Source organism: Trachypithecus francoisi, unplaced genomic scaffold (genome assembly GCF_009764315.1).
Source record: "Trachypithecus francoisi isolate TF-2019V2 unplaced genomic scaffold, Tfra_2.0 Lachesis_group6, whole genome shotgun sequence".
NCBI lineage: Eukaryota > Metazoa > Chordata > Mammalia > Primates > Cercopithecidae > Trachypithecus > Trachypithecus francoisi.
The window spans coordinates 126,250,195-126,273,505 of record NW_022681471.1 but is presented as its reverse complement, the minus strand read 5'-3'; the positions used below and the strand labels follow the sequence as shown (position 1 = coordinate 126,273,505).

General features: G+C 44.5%; 1 long non-coding RNA gene across 1 annotated transcript; it reads right to left on the bottom strand.

The window, feature by feature from the left end:
• Positions 1-993: 993 nt before the first annotated feature.
• LOC117078089 lies at positions 994-21,546 on the bottom strand. The gene is made up of 4 exons (XR_004434921.1): positions 21,510-21,546; positions 14,501-14,612; positions 4,099-4,275; positions 994-1,601 (listed from the first exon to the last, which is right to left on the bottom strand). It is a non-coding gene; the product is annotated as an uncharacterized LOC117078089 (long non-coding RNA).
• Positions 21,547-23,311: the final 1,765 nt, after the last annotated feature.

Sequence of the window (23,311 nt, the reverse complement as noted above, 5' to 3'; positions counted from 1 at the left end):
CCCCACCCAGCCAAGGATTTCACAAGGAACATTCCAAATGCCCCGCTTGTCACCCAATGCCCAGTTGCACACGCTAAATTATTGCACATCTCTGAGCTTCCTATTATAATATTATAACCACTGCCTGCTGTTATCACACTCTTTTGAGCCAGATTGCACCCAACAGAGCATTTCATTGCTCTTGTCCTGTCTCAGGCTGTTCTTCAGGTGACAGAATTAAAATAAAGAGGTGAGTGTGTGTGTGCATGCATGCAGTATACACCACATGCACACAAACATAAAGATGGACCACCAGGCCAGGCGTGGTGCCTCACACCTGTAATGCCAGCACTTTGGGAGGCTGAGGCGGGCGGATCACTTGAGCTCAGGAGTTTGAGACCAGCCTGGGCAACATGGCGAAACCTCACCTCTACCAAAAAAAAAACACAAAAATTAACCAGGCATGGTGGTGGGCACCTGTAGACTCTCTCGGTGCTCTCTGAGGGCGCCTCACTGCCCTGGACTTCCCCCTCTGTCACCGGTCCTTTCTTCTAGGTCCCCTGGGGTCCTCTCCCGCCTGGGATGGTGGTGTTTCCCCAGGAGCTCCCCTGCTCCCCTTCTTGTGACCCATTCCTCAGTTTCCTTGGGCCCCTTGACGTTCACGGATGACTTCCAGTCTGCAGCTCTATACTGGGGCTTCCTCCAAGCTCTGGACTTTGAATGAACCAGAAATATCTCAAAGTCGATATGTTGGGCATTGGAGTCACTATGGCTCCTTCCTGGCACTCTATTCCATTCCAGTATTATTTTATTATATTTCCCCTAGGAGGCAGAAGGGCAGAATTGGTGACTTCCAGGGAGGATGGAGGGACACAGATGATTCGTAAGTTTCAAGCATGCATGACAACTCAAACTTGATGACAAATCGTTCAGCAAGACTTGACTAGTACAGATTACTGATTTTGTTGGCTATACACCCACAGGAAGATGCACTTCCCCAGAGTTTGGGTCACAATGGGGTTTCCTATCACATTGCAGATACCCAATGAGCATTCAGTGAAAAAACAGATGAGTGAGAATTGATTAATAGACTTAGAAATGACGAGGCAGGTTCCGTTTGCAAAGGACTGAGTCATATTATAAAATCCTCAATTGCAGCATAACTGGATAAGGTGTTTCTGTAATTCCCTGAGTGTTATATAATGGGTAGCGATTAGGGCTCATTTAGTTGCAAATAACAGAAACCAGCACTCTAACCAACTTCTGCACTCAAGGTAAGGTAGTAGGCCCTGTAACAGAGAGGCCCAGCAGGAAGGCTAAAGAGAGGCAAGACTTGAACTGGTGTCAGAAAATCATCAGGACCAAGATCAGGTTCTTTGCAGTTCTCAGCTCTGCCCTGTCGGCCTGAGTTTTCCTTCCAGGTGGGGTCTCCCTTGCAGGCCCCCGATGAGTGCAAGCCATTCCGGCTGCTTCCTGCCTCTGGTCCAACAGACAAGAGTCTTTTCTGGCAGCACCCAGGAACGAATAAGGCCTTCCTTTCCCGTTGTCTTTGAGGCAGGTGTCGGTCTCTGGATGCATGAACAGGACCAGCAGGGATGGAAGAGGCTTTGGCTGGGATCCAGCTAATTCACATGTCAGATACAAAAATGGGAGAGAATGAATTCCCCAGCAGGGAATCGGGGTTCTGTCGAGCAGAGTGGTGGGAAATCTCTGCAGAAAATGCGAACTCTAAACGTAAAATCTGCCGTGTATACGTAATGACTGCAAATGTCAAAAACCTAAAGTCAGTGTTAAACACTGAGCAAAATTTTACTTTTCTAAAATCATTTCTTATCTCAAATTGTAACTCTGTCCATTTTTAAGGACAATGGAAATTTTTGATGTCTTGATTGTGGTAGTAACTGCATGACTGTTTGAATTGGTCAACATTCATAGAACTTCAGCAAAGTCTAGAGACTTTACGTAAAGGTCTAGGTAATAAATATTTTGAGATTGAGGGCCAATACTGTTGCAATGACTCCAGCTTGCAGTTGCAGCAGCAAGCAAAGCAGCCATACACAATATGTAAATGAATAGAAATGGCTACATTACCAGAAAACTTATTTTTTTAAAAAAAAAGGTCAATAGGCTGAATGGGATCCCTGAGTTGTATGCAGCCTGAGGAGCCCTGAACTTAAAAAAAATATGGGCCGGGTGCGGTGGCTCAAGCCTGTAATCCCAGCACTTTGGGAGGCCGAGACGGGTGGATCACGAGGTCAGGAGATCGAGACCATCCTGGCTAACACAGTGAAACCCCGTCTCTACTAAAAATACAAAAACTAGCCGGGCGAGGTGGCGGGCGCCTGTAGTTCCAGCTACTCGGGAGGCTGAGGCAGGAGAATGGCGTAAACCCGGGAGGCGGAGCTTGCAGTGAGCTGAGATCCGCCACTGCACTCCAGTCCGGGCGACAGAGCGAGACTCCGCCACAAAAAAAAAAAAAAAAAAAAAATATGAATGTTATTGCAGTTAATTAAACCTCAAGAAATAAACAGAATAAAAGAAGACAAAGGAAAAATAAATGCTCTAGGGGAGAAACTGTAATTCCTTCAACTTAACCTGAAGTGAAATGTCATCAAAAAAAAGAGAGGGGCTGAGTGAAATAAGTTCATGCCTGTAATCCCATAACGTTGGGAGGTTAAGGCAGGAAGATCACTTGAGGTCAGGAATTCCAGGATCCAGTGATCCATGATCACACCATTGCACTCTAGCCTGGGCAACAGAGCAAGACCGTGTCTCTAAAAAATAAATACATAAATAAATAATAAAAGACAACAGAGGTACAGTACTCCCCCTTTATCTGCTGTTTTGCCTTCTGAGTTTTCAGTTACCTGAAATCAACCATAGCCCAAAAATATTTCATGTAAAGTTCCAGAAATAAACAATCCCTAAGTTGTAAATTGCCTGCCATTCAGAGTAAGGTGATGAAATCTCTCATCATCCTGCTCCATCTTGCCTTGGATGTGAATCCCCTCTTTGTCCAGTTGGTGATCCGACCAGCTGTCTCAGTGTCACGGTGCTTATTTTACCTAATAATGACCCCAAAGCACAAGAGGAGTGATGTTGTCCATTTGGATATGGACAGCATAAGAGAAGCCATAACGTGCCCCCTTTAAGTGAAAAGGTAAAAGTTCTCGACTTCATAAGAAAAGAAAAAAAAATCTTATGCCAGACTTGCTAAGATCTACAGTAAGAGCAAACCTTCCATTGGTAAAATTGTGAAGAAGGAAAAAAAATTCATGCCAGTTTTGCTGCCACATCTCAAACTGCAAAGGTTGTGGCCACAGTGTGTGATAAGTGCTTAGTTAAGATGCAAAAGGCATTAAATTTGTGGGTGGAAGACCCGAACAAAAATGTGTTACAGGCCGGGTGTGGTGGATCATGCCTGTAATCCCAGCACTTTGGGAGGCCAAGGCAGGAGGACAGCCCGAGCCCAGGATTTTGAGACCAGCCTGAGTAACATACTGAGACTCCTATCTGAAATATACACATATTGAAAAAAAAATTTTTTTTTGAGATGGAGTCTCACTCCGTCACCCAGGCTTGAGTGTAATGGTGCGATCTTGGCTGACTGAAACCTCCGCCTCCCAGTTCAAGCGATTCTCCTGCCTCAGCCTTCTGAGTAAACGGGATTGCAGGCATGTGCCACCATGCCTGGCTAATTTTTTGTATTTTTAGTAGAGACAGGGTTTCACCATGTTGTCCAGGCTGGTCTTGAACTCCTGATCTCAGATGCTGTGCCCACCTCGGCCTCCCAAAGTGCTGGGATTACAGGCGTGAGTCACTGTGCCTGGCCCATATTGTTTTTAATTTAAAAAATAGTAAGAAGGACGTGTTCTGATTGACAGCAATCTGGTCCAGTGCTATCAGCGGTTTCAGGCATCCAGTGGGGGTTTCAGAATGTACCCCCTGCAGATAAAGGGGCACTACTAAAGTTTTGTTTGTGAGAGGGATTTCCTGATGGTCGTTGTGCAAAGGCTGAGCCAGAAGATTTACAAAAGTTAAACAAAGAATGTTTAACTTGGCTTTTGAAGACATTTTATTGACTCACTTGGTAAACTTACTAAGAAGTCGAGTACCCACCTCTGTTCTTGACAAAGGCATCTATCTGCAGTAGGCTGTGTTCACATCACCACTCCAAAACTGAGTTTCGTTAGGTTTTTTGTTCGATTGTTTTTTTCCAGCGGGATGACTTTGACAGTCATTATCTTGTGCTTCTGGTTCTTTATTGTTTGCTCCTTTACAGCATGGCAATCTTCACTGGACACAGATTGTGAAGGAGAACCAGTCATTTATTCCCTTACTACAAATAATGGCATGAACAACGCAGCTCCAAGGCCATGAGTCCATCCAAACTGAATGGAAAGTCAAACTTTGGGGACCCAGAAAGTGAATGCTCTCAAGAAGGAAAGTAGGGCCAGGCACGGTGGCTCACGCCTGTAATCCCAGCACTCTGGGAGGCCAAGGCAGGCGGATCACTTGAAGTCAGGAGTTCCAGACCAGCCTGGCCAACATGGTTAAACCTGGTCTCTACAAAAATTAGCCGAGCATGATGGCAGGTGCCTGTAATCCCACCTACTCAGGAGGCTGAGGTGGGAGAATCGCTTGAACCTGGGAGGCAGAGGTTTCAATGAGCCAAGATGGCACCACTGCACTCCAGCCTGGGCAACAGAGCGAGACTCCATCTCCAAAAAAAAAAAGAAGAAGAAGAAGAAGGAGAAGGAGAAGGAGAAGAAGAAGAGGAAGAAGAAGAAGAAGAGGAAGAAGGAAAGGGGTGGTGTGGGGCGGGGGAGGAACGGGAGAAGGAAAAGCAGGAGAGTTCAAAATCAGAGCTCATCAGGCGGCAAACACCCAAATTGACGTACACAAAGTGATACAGGGGTGTTACTGTGCGTGCGGAAATGCAGGTTTTATACAAGATTCACAATCAACCTCTATCATCTGGATTTTTTAAGCTGAAGAACAGATAAAGAATCAAGGTGTTCACCTCATCTTTAAGTAGAAGAAATAGACTTTTAAATCAATCAAAGGTAGCTGATGTGCAGCTCGATCAGCTGGAATTTTTCATGATGTTCCTTCCCCCACACAAATATCAAGCCCTTGGAGCACGTATATTAAGGAGCAACAGTCATGTTAGGCATGGCTCCAGGAAGACAAATAAGACATGATCTACCCTTAAATAACTGAGAGTCCGGTTGGGAAGACAGATGCATACACAAATATTTAAGAAAATCTGTGTTCTAACAGAGTCTCTCTAAATACTTTAGCAACTCTAAGCCAATTTAATTTATAAGAGGTAGGCAGGGCACAGTGGCTCATGCCTGTAATCCCAACACTGTGGGAGGCCGAGACAGGTGGATCACCTGAACTCAGGAGTTTAAGATCTGCCTGGCCAACATGGTGAAACCCCATCTCTACTAAAAATACAAAAACTTAGCCAGGCATGGTGGTGGTGCCTGTAATCCCAGCTACTCAGGAGGCTGAGGCAGGAGAATTGCTTGAACCCGGCAGGCGGAGGTTGCAGTGAGCCGAGATCGTGCCACTGCACTCCAGCCTGGGCAACAGAGTGAGACTCCATCTCAAAAACAACAATAATAATAATATATAAGAGACGATGTTAAACATGAAAGTAATAGTTCCTTTGAATCAATACCACTAACAAATGTAAGAAGTGTGCAAGAACAAAACTGATATATCATTCATTCCCCCCTCATAAACCTCATGCTTCTAAGGATAGGGGTGCAGAATTTTCTTTCTTTAAAAAATGCTAATAAAGCAGAAGGGTATTTTAGTTGTTTTGTTTTGTTTTGAGACAGGATCTCACTCTCACTTTGTTGCTCCGGATGGCACTAACATGGCTCACTGCAGCCTCGACCTCCCAGGCTCAAGTGATCCTCCTGCCTCAGCCCCATCAAGTAGTTGACACTACAGGCATGCACCACCATGCCCAGCTAATTTTTAATTTTTTTGTAGAGACGAGGTTTTGCCATGTTGCCCAGGCTGATCGCCAACTCCTGACCTCAAATGATCCTCCCGCCTAGGCCTCCCAAATTGCTGGGATTACAGGCGTTAGCCACCGCACCTGGCCCAGAAGGTTTATTTTAGCCTGATTGCTTTTTGTGTGTTTCTTTGGATTTTACTAAGGAACTTGAAGCTTATATTATTAAGAGGGATTAGAAATAAAGTTAAGCTAAAACAGATCATCAGAGTTAACTTTAGTCACAATCCTGGTCTTAGCAACTACAGAAAGTTTTAAAGACAAAATTGTGATATGGTTGAGATGACCAAACCATGAAGCTAAACTTAGGTTGAAAGCAGAAGGTCACTTTTTCCATTGAGTCATTCCCTAGAATCAGACATAAATATCCCCGACACTCTTTGCACTGGACACAAAATGGTAAGTCAAGAATAGCTCCTACAATTGATTACACTCCCTGCAAGTTTATTTTGGAATGTGCCACCTCATATAAGGAGTTTTCAAATTGTAAAGACACCTCGGAATGATCACCAGGGGTGTTTGTTTCCTAGGTACCACCTCGTAGAGAGCTTGGTTCAGGAGACTAGCATGGGCCCAGGAATTCACTCATCCCACAAAGTGTATCACATTCCTACTGTCACCAGGAGGGAACCATGAGCTACAGAGGCAGTAACCAGCACGTGTAACCAATATGCCAGATGAAGTTAAATTTCATCAATACTATGGCTGCTTTTCCATTAATTTTGTCACTGACTAAGATTTTATTTCCTTAAAGTGACAGCCATTTCTATTTATCTGAAGTTAATGGTTTTCCCTCGTCAGCGAAGGAACTATAGCAGCATTTCTTTTTCTTTGCAACTGGTACAAAATAGAATCCCGTACCCCCAGCATGAGGCATTTCTAAGGTCCCTCTCACTACAGCCATCCACGTGTCTTTTGACAAAAGAAGGAATCTCAAACCCAACTACCTAGAAGGGAACAGACTTTATATGCAATCACACAACCACTTTTATTTTATTTATTTTTTATTTATTTATTTTTTTTGAGACGGAATCTCGCTCCGTCGCCCAGGCTGGAGTACAGTGGAGCCATCTCGGCTCACTGCAAGCTCCGCCTCCTGGGTTCACGCCAGCCATTATCCTGCCTCAGCCTCCTGAGTAGCTGGGATTACAAGCGTGCACCACCACACCCAGCTAATTGTTTTATTTTTTATTTTATTTTTTATTTTTAGTAGAGACGGGGTTTCACCATGTTAGCCAGGATGGTCTCGATCTCCTGACCTCATGATCCACCCACCTCAGCCTTCCAAAGTGCTGGGATTACAGGCGTGAGCCACTGCGCCCAGTCAAGAGATGGAGCCTCACTCTGTCACCCAGGCTGGAGTGCAGTGGCGTGATCTTGACTCACTGCAACCTCCTACTCCTGGGTTCAAGTGATCCTCCTGTCTCAGCCTCTACAGATGTGCGCCACCACGCCCAGCTAAATTTTGTAGTTTTAGTAGAGACAGGGTTTCGCCATGCTGGCTAGGATGGTCTCAAACTCCTGACCTCAGGTGATCTGCCTGCCTTGGCCTCCCAAAGTGCTGGGATTATAGGCGTGAGCCACCACATCCAGCCACACAATCACATTATTTGTTGAGTCCAAGTATGCCAAAATCTATTTACGGCTAGCCAGTAACTGATTGGGGCCCATTTGATTTTGCAATGGCAATTACACTGTTTGTTGCTTATCCCTAGGTAAATGACACAGCTGTGCCTAAGTAAACTGGCTGAACGGGAGATTTGGTGATTGTCTAATCCGGGATTGGACAATTACAGACTGATTTATGGTTTTGTGAAAATAAAGTTTTATTAGAACTCAGACACATCCATTCATTTGCATATTGTCAAATGCAACATAGAAGCAGGTTTCTGTCACTTACACTTAAAAGAGCCCTACACAGAAAAGAACAGAAAAACATAGGAGAATAAATATGAGGGATTCTAATATCCAGGGAGGGAAATGTTCAACCTTTCTAGTAACTAAAGGAATACACATTCTCTTTTTAAAATGGGACTTCAAAAAAATTCGGTGGCATCTCTACCATGTATTTGTGTATGTGTCCTCTGAACTAAAATTTTCTACCTCAAAGTAGTGGTACCATAAGCATTTTTACTTCTCTTAATTATACTTTTCTGTATTTTCTAAATTCTTACTAATGAGAATCTGTGACTTCTATATATTTAAAATTTTAATTTTCCTTTTCCCTTTTTTATTTTTATTTATTTATTTTATTTTATTTTAGACAGAGACTCGCTCTGTCACCCAGGCCGGTGTGTGGTGGCATGATCTCGGCTCACTGCAACCTCTGCCTCCCGGGTTCAAACGATTCTCGTGCCTCAGCCTCCAGAGTAGCTGGGGTTACAGGTGCCCGCCACCACACCCAGCAAATTTTTGTATTTTTAGTAGAGACGGTGTTTTACCATGTTGTCCAGGTTGGTCTCGAAATCCTGACCTCACATGGTCCACCCGCTTTGGCCTCCCAAAGTGCTGGGATTACAGGCATGAGCCACCACGCCTGGCCATTCTTTTTTGTTTGCTTGTTTGTTTGTTTTGTTTGTTTTTTTATTAGATAAACTCATAATACATCGGGTGTGAAACATGTAGGACCTGGAGAGTAAGATATTTTCAAAGAATTCCAAGTATTTGATAAGACGAGTGAAGCCTCAATGGTGACTTCATGGTTCAGAGCATATTTAGTTCAGCTTCTCAGCACACCCTGACTGTAACATATTTATTATTGCTGCAGATTTAATAGCAGTACCAGTATCGTGATTGCATCACATATTTAAGATACTTTATTAGATCCTGATTTGAGTGTGGTAGCAGTAGTATGCTCACCAATATCCAAGGACCTTCCCTGAAGAAGGACTAAACATCTGCATGGTTGAACTCAGCTGTGGCCGCGTGACTTGTTTTCCCCAATGGAAGATGAGAATTAAGACATTTTAGTGGGATACTTCATGAGCCACATTGTGGCTGTCATTTTCCCCCATCTCCATCAGCCTCAGTCCCTACATGACTACAATAAGCAGAGTCCCCCGCCAAGTTAGCAACACATAGTTGTAAGACATTGAGCTTATTCGTTCCTGCGCCGTAACAAAGCCTATCCTCACTAACACAAGGGAATCCAGGAAGAGACACCATTGGGGAATCTCTGGAAAGGTAAGCAGGATTGCGTGAACTGTGTTGCAAAACGTATCTCAACAATGTGACCTAATGTTCTTTTTTCTTGTTATTTTTACATACTGTAATTATTATTCTTGATATTTTACTAACTCAGCAAAAGGTTCTAGTGCTTTTTGAGCCTTAAACAAGCAATCTGAGGGGAAACCTTGGCTGTATCAGAAGCTTTAACATTCACAGCACAACTCACAGGATGCACTGAATTCCACTGCCATCATCGGAGTAAACCACACGCAAGCCCACATTCTGTAATGTATTACCAACCCGCGACTCCCTCAGCCCCCAGGCTCAGGAAGGAAAGAGGCTGTAACAAGAACCACACAAGCAGCTATTAGTAATTCTTCCCAGATCTGTTTTATTCCCATTCTAAGCATGAGTTTTGACCCAAGATTGTTGTCTTGTGGAAGCTAATTTAAATCATTTCATTAAATTCAGGCTCAGCTTGTGAAATGTGCATATCAGGGGGGAGAGTGTCTTTGTGTTGCATGAGGGATGTGCAAATAGAAAGAAACCATCCTTCACAGCACAGTCAAGGAAGAACGCGTTTCAATATAAATTTAAATATTAATTGCTGGCAATTACCTCCAGCGACCTTGCCTATGAAGGATATATAAGGAAGAGTGAAATTACTTTTTTTTTGAGATGGAGTCGCGCTCTGTCGCCCAGGCTGGAGAGCCGTGGCCGGATCTCAGCTCACTGCTAGCTTCGCCTCCCAGGTTTATGCCATTCTCCTGCCTCAGCCTCCCGAGTAGCCGGGACTACAGGCACCCGCCACCACGCCCAGCTAGTTTTTTTTTGGTTTTTTTTTGTTTTTTTTTTTTTAGTAGAGACGGGGTTTCACCGTGTTAGCCAGGACGGTCTCGATCTCCTGACCTCGGATCCGCCCGTCTCGGCCTCCCAAAGTGCTGGGATTACAGGCTTGAGCCACTGCGCCCGGCCGAAATTACTTTTTAAAAATAGATTATCATCATCCAGAAGTCAAATAGTCCCATGGTCCAAACGTTTGTGTCCCCCCAAAATTTCTAACCCCCAAGGTGAGAGTATTAGGAGGCTGGGCCTTTAGGAGGTGATGAGGTCATGAGGGTGGAGCCTCAGGACTGGGATCAGTGCCCTTATCAAAGGGACCCCAGAGAGCTCCCTCACCCCTTCCACCATGTGAGGACACAGCGAGAAGTCAGGAAGCCCTTACAAGACACCAACTCTACCAGTGCCTTGATCTTGGAATTCCAGCCTCCAGAACTGTGAGCAATAAATGCCTGTTGTTAATAAGCCACCCAATTAATGGTATTTTGTTACATCAACACAAATGGACTAAACAAATAGCTTCTCACAAGTTAAACTGCCTCATAACAAAGGAATGCACACACACACAGGCACAAACACCACCTACAATGGAGTAATCCATTTATACACACACACACACACACACACACACATCACATGCCATCTTCCATGAGGCAATGCACATGTGCTTATACACAGGCACACATGCCATCCACAGTGGATCAAAAAGCACACACACAGAGGCCAATGTGCCATCCAAAACGGAACACATGCACATGCGCAGCCACACACACGGGGACGTGCAGGGACACATACAGAGAAACAGACACACGCACAAAGGCACACACACCATCTGCAATGGACAACAGCACATGCATGCATACACAAATGCACACATACAAGAGATACCATAAGAAGTATTTGCATCACATTTAAAATGAAATTTCTACATTATCAGGGCTTTTCAAAAAAATGCCTGTCTTCCCAAACCACATCACTAAGAGTTTGGGCTGTATCTTGCACGCTGATGTAAAAACTTTCTTGGTTGGTTGTCAGGGAATTTCTACTGTCACAACATTTTCACCATGCTTGACTGTTGACTCAACGAGGTAAACCACAATGTTTTATGAAAATACAATTTCCCTTTGGCCTGGGGCAGGCAAGGTCACCTAGCATAGCAATGCCGTTCAATGCCAAGATTGCCTGAGATGTTACTCTTTGGCAAATTAAACGGCATACATTCTGGCTGAGGCAAGAGATTAGGTAAAACAGAGTGATATCAAAAATATCAGAGCCACGTTTGTGTGTGTGTGTGTGTGTGTGTGTGTTTTGCCATGTCATGTGTAGAAGGTTCAAAAGAAACTCTGCCTTTTAAGAGTGATAGCAGCCACAGGGACTCTCATGGGTGAATGTGGGGATAATTTCAGCATTAAAAAAGTAATAAAACAATAGTGATGGTAATTCTTATGCCACGTATAACAAAAAAGAAGCCAGGAATCAAGAGTGATACTCAAAAGCTGAGAGTACAGAAATAAAGCTCTTCTTCACGGAAAGATTTCAACCAAGAACTTTAGAAGAAATGACAGCATTAGCAATGCACCAACTTGTAACCACCAATGGACTACCTCAATAAGGAAGGGATTATGAACAGAACACGGTCTCAAATATCATGCCCAATTGTCTAATTCCTTACACAGGAAAGAAGGTATCTGCACAAGGGCGAGATCTGGTGGACACAACCCTCACCAACAGATCCAACTCAGCAAGAGCAATGCAAGAACAACTTGACCGTCTCACCCGATGAAACTCAATGAAAAGGACATATACCAAGTCTTCTTGCCAAAGATGTCCAACCCAAATCAAAACATGAGGACGCAATCCGACGAATATGGATCATGGGACGTTAAAGACAGCTGGCATTCGGGCATGGTGGCTCACGCCTATAATCCCGGCACTTTGGGAGGCCGAGGCAGGAGGATCACTTGAGCTCAGGAGTTTGAGACCAGCCTGGGTAACATGGTGAAACCCCGTCTCCACAAAAAATACAAAAATTAGAGGGCATGGTGGTGTGCACCTGTGGTCCCAGCTACTTGGGAGGGTGAGGTGGGAAGATCGCTTGAGCCTGGAAGGCTGCGGTTGCAGTGAGCCACGATGGCACCACTACACTCCAGCCTAGGTGACAGAGAGAGACCCTGTCTCAAGTTAATTAATTAATTAATTAATTAAAAGACAGCTGGGATGGACTTTTCCCAAAAAGGTCACTTCCACACAATAAAAACTAAAGGCAGCAGACTGTTTTAGATTTTTCTTTTAAATACAGTCATAGCTACATGCAGTGCATGACGCTTAACTGGATTTCAGATGTTTCTAAGGCTGTGAAAGGACATCTTGTGCTGACACAGAAAGCCCTGGCAGCCACCCAGTGGACACAGGTGTCCAGATAGGTGTGGCAGTCACTTTTTGCTCCGGAGAGTGCTCAAGTTGGAGGTGCGTGGTGCAGGTTTGTGAGCCCCTGCCTTGGTGACAGCATTTGGGCAAGGCTGAGACCAAGCTGTCAGGTTAAGGCCAGGTAGGGGTGCCGGGCACTCCAGGCGTGCCCCTGGTGACAGGTACAGGCAGCTCGCCCAGATGCCCTGGGGCTGAGACATCAAGCACCAGGGTCCTCACAACTATCATTTCATTTTATGTTATTATTTGTATACATTGATGGAGTACAACTGTAATTTTATTACACAGCTTTTAGTGCAGCCATCACCTGAATAATGTACATTGTACCCCTTAAGTAATGTTTTATTGTCCACTTCTCTGCCATTCCCCAACCTTCCAAGTTTCCATCGTCTGTCATTCCACACTCTATGCTCACTGACTACAGTTTTGATGCAGAAGTCCCTGGAAGAACTTAACACAGTTTCCTCTATTGAACCCTGGCATCCTTTTGCTAGTGACACCATTTTTAAAAAGGAAAGAAAAGATCCCAGCAACAATTTCGAAAAGGGAAAAGACAGTTTAGAAAGTCTTAGGCTAATATTTGGACACTATCAGACTGATCATTTGTGCCTCAATTTATATCACTTGGAAAGACATCTTAATGATATATAGTTTAGAGAATTAAATTGAATCCATTTAAACTTTGTATTTATATATTAGCTCACATTACTAAGGATTTTGTACTTTTCACATTACTAAGGATTTTGAATTTTAGCACTATTCAAAGGGTAATTTTCAGGATGAAATCATATATGTAATGTGCTGAACTAAGTGCCTACCACACTGCAAGTATACACTGCATTTGCTTACTTTTCTTCCAGTAGAGTATCTAGACTTGTGACAATTTAATGAAGAGTGAGATTGGGGGAAGAGATGTCCCTGAATCTGCACTCGTGTGAGCAAAGCTACTCATGGCAATCCTCCAAGGTTGTAAACTTTTACATTTGAAACGTGCACCCCGACACCAGCCCTAATCTAATCCCACAGGACTTCCCAGCTACTTAAGCAATTACATCAGTTGCAGTGAAATTAAGTTTACACACTGACACTGAAAGGAAAGATAACAACAAAAATTGAAACTCAACTTCAACAATGACAACTGGGCATGATTCATAGACTGCAAAGCCGAAGGGACACGAATTATCTCCAGCTCTTCTCAGCACTGAAGAGAAGAGCATGAAAAGGGCTATAAATCAAACTTTAATTTAGAAATTTCCTGGGATTTCACTTTCATTTATGATCATCTTATTCCTAAAGGACTTCTAAGTCACTCTCATCAGTAAAAGAAACAGATAAGCACCTCACTTAAGTACAAATCATGGCTGATGTGTCTCAATTCCCTAGCACACCTCGCAAAAATATGTCTGTGCCTGTCATTTATTTTTTTTTTTAATGTGATCCCGAATAAATTTTACATTTCAGGATATGTTCCAATCTGATGAAAATCAATTCTAAATCACATCATGGGCTAGGCACGGTGGCTCACGCCTATAATCTTAACACTTTGTAAGGCCGAGGCGGGAGGATTGTTTGAGACCAGGAGTTTGAGACCAGCCTGGGCAACATAGTAAGACCCCATCTCTACAAATTTTTTTAATTAAAAAATAAAATAAGATAAGTTACATCATGCCATACTCTCAGTAGATAAAACGTTTTAATTTGGTAAGGAAAGGGTTTTAGCACAGCAGTTCTTTGTAAAAATTATTTTCCCTTTACCCAAGACCCAAGCCTCCCCATTGCTGTAATTTCATCTTTTTTTGTTTGCTCATTTGAGACAGGGTCTCACTCTGTGGCCCAGGCTGGAGTGCAGTGGCACAATCATGGCTCACTGCAGCCTCAAACTCCTGGGCTCAAGCAATCCTCCCATCTCAGCTTCCCAAAGCACTGGGATGACAGGCACGAGCTCCTGCGCGGCCTCATCTCTTGAACCTGTTAGATGGTACCACTATGTTTTCAATGCAGTGTGTATTCAGTGTGCCCTCCACCTCTATAGGACTCAGGACAAAACATTACCTCCTGGATTCTCTTTGCCTCTTCATGATGGACGGCAATCCACCCCATCCAGGAGGCTCTGATACAGTAAGGACCCACACGCTAGCAGCCATATGCATGCTTTTTCTTCTCTCTTATTTAAAAAAAAAAAAAAAAAATCAAGATCTTACCAACACTTTTCTATGTAGTACCTGAACCATGTTGCAAAGGGTAAATTATCCATTTAACAATTATTTCTCACTCTGTCCAAATCAATAAGGCTTGGAGACACAAAGATATGCCATTTAAAAATTACACATAAAAAAGCCTACAGAATCTCTAACGCAGGGGTCAAGAAATACACCTGCAAGCAAAATAAGGCTTTATAAATAAAGACTAATTAGCATTCAGCCACGCTCATGTGTTTTATATTGTCTATGGCTGGAGACAACTGAGTTAAACAGTTAAGACAGTGACCCTATCTGCCACAAAACCTACGAGATTTGCTACTGGTCCTTTACAGAAAGTCCACTAATCCCAGCTCTAACAGAAATGAAGTGCAGGTAGCATGTGCAACTTTAAAGCTCTCAGTAGCCATATTAAATCAGGAAAAAGAAGCAGGGGAAGTTAATTTTAATGACACATGTTAGCCCAATATATGCAAAATAGGATCATTTTAACACATAAGGAATATTAAGTTATTAATGAGAAATGTTCTATTTTTTCCATAAAAAGACTTGGAAGTCTGGTGTGTTTTACACTGATCAGATGTCATTTCGATTCAGACTAGCCTCAGTTCAAGTGCTCCCTAGCCACTGGTGACTAGCGGCCACCACACTGGTCCTTATACATCTGAAGAGCATGCCAAGTGAGAAGAGAAAAAGATGAAAAAGAACGCAGTTTCCACTCAAGGCTGCAGCTTCAGACAAGTCCAATTACACAGTGATTGTGAGAATGTACACTTTCTGCTCATCTAAGTAGATCCCAAGTAATATTTGGGACATACTTACACTAAAGCATCATTCGTTGCATTGAATGAGATTCACACACAACCCAGTGTCCTGTATTTTATCTGGCTCCTAAGCCTCTGTCCCTGAACCCTCCTGCTTGTCAGTAAAAACTCAAGTGAGGGGTAGCAAGCAGAGGCCAGGCCTGCTGAGATGCCTCCCCTACCGTAAGCTCTGCCAAAGATGCCGCCAGAAGTCTTTGCTTGGCTCGTGCAGGCATTTAATTCTTTCTGAAAATTGTTCACAGGAGCATACCCACTGGCCTTGTAAGTCAATTAAAAATACATTCACCCGGGTACAGTGGCTCACGCCTGTAATCCTAGCACTTTGGGAGGGCGAGGCAGGCAGATCACTCGAGTCCAGGAGTTTAAGGCCAGCCTAGACAACATGGCAAAACCCTGTCTCTACTGAAAATACAAAAATTAGCCAGGCATGGTGGCGCACACCTGTAATCCCAGCTACTCAGGAAGCTGAGGCAGGAGAATCGCTTGAACTGGGAGGTGGAGGTTGCAGTGAGCCGAGATCACACCACTGCACTCCAGCCTGGGGATAGAGCGAGGTTCTGTCAGGAAGGAAGGAAGGAAGGACGGAAGGAAGGAAGGAAGGAGGAGGGAGGGAGGGAGGGAGGGAGGGAGGAGGGAGGGAGGGAGGGAGGGAGGGAGGGAGGGAGGGAGGGAGGGAGGGAGGGAAGGAAGGAAGGAAGGAGGAAGGAAGGAAGGAAGGAGGGAGGAGGGAGGGAGGGAGGGAGGGAGGGAGGGAGGGAGGGAGGGAGGGAGGAGGGAGGGAGGGAGGGAGGGAGGAGGGAAGGAAGGAAGGAGGAAGGAAGGAAAAAAGAAAGAAGAAAAGAAGGAAGGAAGGAAGGAAGGAAAGAAAGCAGAAAAGAAGGAAGGAAGGAAAGAAAGAGAAAGAGAGGAAAGAAAGAAAAAAGAAAAAAGAAAGAAAGAAAGGAAGGAAGAAAAGAAAAGAAAAGAAAGAACAGACAAAAGAAAAGAAAAAATCGGATACATTAAGGATACATTCATCCAGCCCAAGGGCTGCTGGGTGTCATGCAGAAGCCCCTGCCTGCACCCTCTGAAGATGGGTCATAAATGTCATCACCAACAAATGAGTCTGCTAGTCGAAACACAGAAGCCATCTCCCTCTTAAGCAGAATTGCTTAGAGGAAAAAAAAAAAAAAAAAAAGAGTTTTGTCTCACCCAGACTCTAGGAACACTTTACAAAGAATATAAAGGACTGACAGAATCAAGAGTCTACAATAGAGTTGACTATATGGCCAGGTGCGGTGGCTCACACCTATAATCCCAGCACTTTGGTAGGCCAAGGTGTGCGGATCACCCGAGGTCAGGAGTTCAAGAGCAGCCTGGCCAACATGATGAAACCCCATCACTACTAAAAATACATAAGTTAGCTGGGTGTGGTGGCACACACCTGTAATCTCAGCTACTCGGGAGGCTGAAGCTGGAGGATTGCTTGAGCCAGGGAGTTGGAGGCTGCAGTGAGCTATCATCACACCACTGCACTCCAGCCTAAGCAACAGAGTGAGACTCTGTCCCAAAAAAAAAATTTTTTTGTAAAAGAGTGACTACAAATAACTTTTCTTATTGCTGTGGAAAAAAATGATAATCACCAATGTCTCCTTTTTGCCTCGAGGGACTATAGGCCAGCCCTTTTAGAATCAGTCAAAATGAAGAGCTTGGGAATAGACAATGAGATGTCCAAAGAGTAATTTTAGAACGTGAGAGCTGTCTGAGAACCCACATAAAAATCCAAGTTGTAAAAAGCAGAGCTTGTGTGTTCTGTTTCCCATATCCGAGAAATCAGTGACATAGCTCAATATTTCTCCAACACAGAGCCTTCCAAATGTGGTTTCTTCCTAAGGCCACTGTAACAGAATTGAAAGCACAGGGTGAAAATTGGATTGTGTGGAACAGAGGACTGTCAGGTGAGAGAGCAGTTGGGGTCTGTGGTCGGGGGACACTTTGCAGATGAGTGAATCAGTGGGCAATTGTGGCATAATCAAAGTTGTCTACATGCTTCGAATAAGTAAGAACAGACTCCCAAAATGAAGGAAAAGATCTAGTGACAGCCACAATTATGCACTTTTCCTTTTACTCATCTTGAAAAACTATTTGGGAGAAAATTTCTCATAGAAAGAACAGAGAAGATTTATGTCATGCTTTTGCAAGTTAATTTCCATGCGGAGTCAAATTTCTCATCATCAACCCATTAGTTAATGATTGTTCAGAAGACATTTCCATGCAGAATGAGGGTTATCTTTCAGTTGGAACAAATTTTTTTAAAACTCTGTGCACATTAGTGAGGTCAAATGAACATTACAACCTAGAAGACTAAAATAATCCCACTCCAAACCAGAATGTCTTCTTTTCAGTGTTCCCTTATCATTTCACCGTATAGTCTCAGCTACAAGTGAGGCATTGGGAGGGCTTGTCAAGTGTCCAGAATTCTGGGGCTATGCATTCAGTTCTCACGAGCTCTGCATTTGTGGCGGTACCATCTTTTCCTCTTATTTTGCTGACAGCCTGCCCACCTCGTCTTGAGATACGTTTATCCTACAAACCAGAATGCTCACTCCAAAACAGAAAGCATAAAATGCTCTGCAAAAACAACAGCCCGCATGGTATCAGTAGGCTTCTAAAAGAGTTGTTTCCTTCTCCCTATACCAGGAGAACATAGCCCATTAAATTCTCAAATTTCTTATTGGGCAGAAAGATTTCGTTTCGACCGGGCGTAGTGGCTCATGCCTGTAATCTCAGCACTTTGGGAGGTCAAGGTGGGAGGATCACTTGAGCCCAGGAGGTTGACGGTGCAGTGAGCGGTGATCATGCCACTACACTCCAGCCTGGGCAACAGAGCAAGATGCTGTCTCAAAAGAAAAAAACAAAAAAGCAAACGCTTGGCAGTCTATTTTTTTAAAATCTATGACAGAAAGAAATATTTTGTTTGTTTGTTTGAGACAGAGTCTCACTCTGTTGCCTGGGCTGGAGTGTAGTGGCGCCATCACAGCTCACTGCAACCTCCGCCTCCCAGGTTCAAGTAATTCTGCTGCGTCAGCCTCCCGAGTAGCTGGGATTACAGGTGCACGCCACCATGCCTGGTTAATTTTTTATGCTTAGTAGAGACGGGGTTTTGCCAAGTTAGCCAGGCTGGCCTCAAACTCAAGTGATTCGCCTTCTTCAGCCTCCCAAAGTGCTGGGATTACAAGGGTGAGCTACTGAGTCAAGCCAATAGTCTGCATTTTTTACTTCACTAGAAGTTATCTTGTTCTATGTCCAATCTAGAATTCATTAATAAGAGAAAATAAAATGATGAATGCACTTAATGCCACTGACTTGTGCACTCAAAAAATGGTTACAATAGCAAACTTTATGTTATGTATATTTTACCACAATAAAAAAAACTAAAAGTGAAATAAACCAAATAACCATAAAAGGCCACCCTCAACACCAGGTTTATGGAGAGTCTTATTCTTGTGTTCCCAGCACCCAACGGATGCCAAACTCTGCTTTTCTCTCATGAGCTGGAGTTCTGGAAATTCATCTCCCCACTAGGCAGCACATTGTTTGGTCATCCTGGCCATTCAGTCCTGTCTGGGAATGTGGCCATAACTTAAATATGCTGTTAAAATGCAGAGCTATCTATTCACAGCATGGTCTACTTATTTAGCCATAGGGTGTAGACAAACAGAATTCTGTTTAAATATTTCCGCAATATCCAGTTACATCTCCAAATTCGATGACCACAGCTCATGTTTCCCCTTCCTTATTGACAATCATAAGCAATTTCTGGGCAAAGGGAAATGGTGGCTATTTTCATAAGCAATCACATTCTTTAATGAGGTTTTTTTTTTCTTTTTTGTCTACTTGCAGGTAATTTATGAGTAGGTGTATTTTGACTTTTTTTTTTTGAGATTAAGCTTTCCTAATATAATCCCACTCTCCAATCTGCTGTGCTGGTTGACTTTGGGGATGGTTGTCAGTGACTTGGTTTTGTGGCCTCTTGACTGTCTACATAGGGCACTCCACGGACTTGGAGGAAGATGGAAGAGTCCAGAGGTAAGGAGGATATTGCAGGGCTGGGACTAAATAACAAAGAAAAGGCCAGAGAGACTCCGGGAGAGCAAGATCAGTTCACACAGAAGAACGAAGTATATGGCAGGTGCGTGGGGCCAGGAGGCCATGCAGCTGTGGCTGCAAAAGGTCAGTTCAGGAAGGCCTATATTCCTGGCTAAGGAGTTTAGATTATACCCTACAGGAAAACGGGAGACCAGGGAAGGGTTTTCAGCAAGAGGGTATATGGTGAGCTGAATAGCAACTCCCAAAACATACATCTAAGTTTGAACTCCCAGAACCTCAGAATGTGACCTTATTTAGAATTAGGGTTCTGCAGGTGTAATTACAAGAATCTCAAGGTGCGAACACACTGGATTAGGATGGTCCCCAAGTCAAACGACTGGTGTCCTTATAAGAGAAAGGAGAGGGAGATTAGAGACAGGGACAAAAGCACCATGTGAAGACAGAGGCAGAGACCGGAGTGACAGTGAGTCTGCAAACCAAGGAGCACCAAGGATTGCTGGCTCCCCCCACCCCTGGAAGCTAAGACAGCTGAATGGGATGGAGTCTCCCCCAGAAACTTCCAGAAGGGACCAGCCCTGCCGACACCTTGATCTCAGGCCTGTGGCCTCCAGAACTGTGACAAAAGCATTTCTGCTGTTGTAAGCCACCCCCAGTTCGTGGTGATTTGCTACAGCCGCCCCAGGAAATGAACACAGATTCACATTGTCAGATGTGCATTTCAGAAACATTACTGTGGCTTCTGTAGAGGAATATAGCTTGAACCAAAAGAGGCAAGCGTTAAAGGGAGACCAATCGGGACAACTAACGCAATAATTCAGATGAGAACTGAAAACATCCGGTTCCACACAGGGACAATGAAGATGAGGTTTAAGGCAAAGGACTTGCACAGACATCGTCAGATTGTCCCACGTAGGGAAGGGAGAGCAAAAGGACAAGGATAGGAGGTACTAGAGGGGTGCAGGGCACAAGTGCGGGTGACCTGGAAAAAACAGGACAACTGGGCCCTGGAACGGCAGGCATGAAGGGCATGGATGTAGGTAAGGTTCCTTGCTGCTAAGTTAAGAAATGAAAGAACTTCCTGCCCAATGACCTCTATAAAGAGGCAAAGCCATCTTCTGAGAATGTGCAGGGAAGGAGTTGGGGGAAGCACTGATCATTTAACAAAGGATGGAAGACAGGGCTAAAGAGGAATGCATAGAATCGCTTGCTCTCAGGAGGGCCCAGCTGGGGTTGAAGATCACAATGCTGTAGTAACACATATTTGCTCAGTTATGCAATTTTTCCTTAGCAGCCATCAACTGCTTGGATGTGGACCAAGGAAGGCAGATGGCTGGGCTGATTCAAGACTGGGCTTCTGCACAGAGTGATGCACATTTTAGTTTGTTTCCAATATGAGCTCTGTTGCACTGATCGACTTCAATAAATTCTCTACAGAAACATCCAGTACACAAGGTACTCTCTAATGGATACATCATGTACTGTCATACGTGGGATGCTATGATAGCATTGAGAATGAATGAGCTATAGTGACAGCCGATAGGAACATTGCACATACAATGTTGGTGACAGATGCAAGACCCCAGAAGATACATGCTGTATGATTCCATTAATACAAAATTAATTCTTTTTGAGGATGTGTACATAGACAAACTGATTTTAAAAAAAAAAGCAAGGAGATGATTTCCCCAAAAGCCCAAATAATGGTAGCTTCCAATGGTGACAGACTTCTAGTAAGATGGTAATCATAGGAGGCCCCTGAGCAAATGGCAGTGTTCTGTCTCTTCACTTGGGAAATCACTGATTCAATAACATGTATATGTCTCTGGAATGCTCTTTAACACTTATAGGTCATAAGTCACAATAAAAAATGAAAGGGAAGGAGGAAAATTCTCTGTGGCTCCAACAGCATCATTCATATATATATATACACACACATACACATTTTATTACCTTTTTTGGAGACAGAGTTTTGCTCTTGTTGCCCAGGCTGGAGTGCAATGGTGCGATCTCGGCTCACCGCAACCTCCTTCCCGGATTCAAGCCATTCTCCTGCCTCAGCCTCCTGAGTAGCTGGGATTACAGGCATGTGCCACCATGCCCGGCTAATTTTGTATTTTTAATAGAGACGGGGTTTCTCCATGTTGGTCAGGCTGGTCTCAAACTCCCGACCTCAAGTGATCCACCCGCCTCGGCCTCCCAAAGTGCTGGGATTACAGGCGTGAGCCTTCGTGCCCAGCCTATAATTTTAATACTCAACAAAATAGAGGTTAGTATTTCAATAAGCCAAGAACCTTTTCCAGTGACAAGCATTTGAAACTAAAGTCAAATGGGGCTACAGGAAAGGGAAGGAAAGGAAAGGAAAGGAGAGGGGAGGGGAGGGGAGGGAAAAGAGAAGAAAAGAAAAAAGAAAAGAAACACATTGGTTCACATAACTGCAAACGTCATGTGTGGCCTTCAGGCTTGGCTAGATTCAGGTATTCCCAAGCTATCCAGGGAGGTCTCACCCCTTAGCTCCATATTCCTCAGTACCATTTTCGGTCTCAAGGAGTGATAAGAATGATGTTTTTTTTTTTTTCATCACTGGGTTTACTGGTACCTCTTTAGCAACCCTAGCAAAAAGAACAAACAAACAAACAAAAACAAAATAAACCAAAAAAAAACCTTTGTCAAGAATTCTAATAGAAGCCCAGATCTGGCTGTCTCTGGGTCACGATGGGTCAAAGAAGTCGCCGTGGCCAAGGACTATGAGATGCCGTTTGGCCAGACCTGGGCCCCCAGCACTGGAGCTCTGTATCTCAGGGACTGAGAATAACAGCCTGTGTTCCCCAGAGAAAATGTGAGTTGTTTTAACCGAAAGATAGAGGCCAAACACGGAGTCAGACCAAAACTACCAATGTCCACTACACATATTTTCACCTTCCTTTGTGTTTGGATGAACGGAGGCAAGATGGTGCACTTCCGGGTTCTTCATCTCTCTCTCTCTCCCCCCCTCCCAACTTTTCCCGCGCGCGCGAAAATGCAGCCGGCGACCCAGGAAGGTGCAGACCAACTAGGCATGCGCCAGGTGACGTCAATCCGAAGAGACCAACATTTACCTGGTCGCACCTGTGGAACGCCCCCTGACACGCCCGTGCCCCGCCTAGTGCCCTCCCACTCCTAGAAAAGCCACTCCGGAGGGACCCCACGCGCGGCCTTCTCACAGCCCCACTCCTGTCGGGATGTTGGGACTGTGGGAACTCCGTCCGAGAGCCCCACGGGGGGACTCTGTTGGCCTTCTTTGCCGGAGGCCGACAGACCTCTTCCCCACCTTAGGTGACCAAAATAAACTTGCAGTTTTGCTCCTACACTTGCCTAGTCGCTGGTTCTTTTGTGCCCGCTCTGGTGGTCTTAGAAAACAAATCAGTTGGTGCCAAAGACCCGGGAGGAGACCCCTCCTCAGGCCTCTAAGGGTTGAGGAACCTCCTCCTGCTCCCACAGGGCAGACGGACCAGGACCTGAGACCCGCTTCCCTCACTCTCACGGCCTCTCTGGGGTAAGTGCCCTTGTCTCCTCTTTACCTCTCTCGGCCAAAATCCTGCGCAGGTCCGAGGTCCATTTGGAGCCACCATGTGGCTCGGAGACCCGTTCAGGACGGAGACGTCCGCCTGAAGGTAATCTCCACTTTGGCTCCATGAGCCTCCAGTCTGTCTCTGCTGGTTCCAAAGGACGCTTTGAAGCCAGGCAGAGATCCACTTCCATTTCCATTGTGTCAA